A 398-nucleotide genomic window follows, 5' to 3' on the forward strand; every position below is an offset into this window, starting at 1 on the left:
GTAACTACATATATGAATCTTTTATACCTCTTTATTATTTTTAATATACTTCATTAACAATTACTAGATACTCCAAAATGAGTTTCACGAAAAAAATCATGTGTGTCTCATATTTTTAAAGATTTAGGTATATACTGATTTGTTTGTACGTGGAAAAGGTATATTACAAAAAGTACGCCACAAATAGTATTTTTTTCAACAAACTCGTATTGAGGTATCTTTGAATATTTAGTGAAGTATATTGAGAAAGATAAAGTGGTATAATCGATGCGTATACGAGGTATATTGAAGATGCTGGGGTATAGAAAAGTAGTCTTATATATATATTTGGGGTACTACATGCTCTCACACACACTGATTCTACTTCTAGCTTGTATGCTGGTGGAACTAGACGGATG

The sequence above is a fragment of the Triticum dicoccoides genome, unplaced genomic scaffold, assembly GCF_002162155.2.
Source record: "Triticum dicoccoides isolate Atlit2015 ecotype Zavitan unplaced genomic scaffold, WEW_v2.0 scaffold21947, whole genome shotgun sequence".
Taxonomy (NCBI): Eukaryota; Viridiplantae; Streptophyta; class Magnoliopsida; order Poales; family Poaceae; genus Triticum; species Triticum dicoccoides.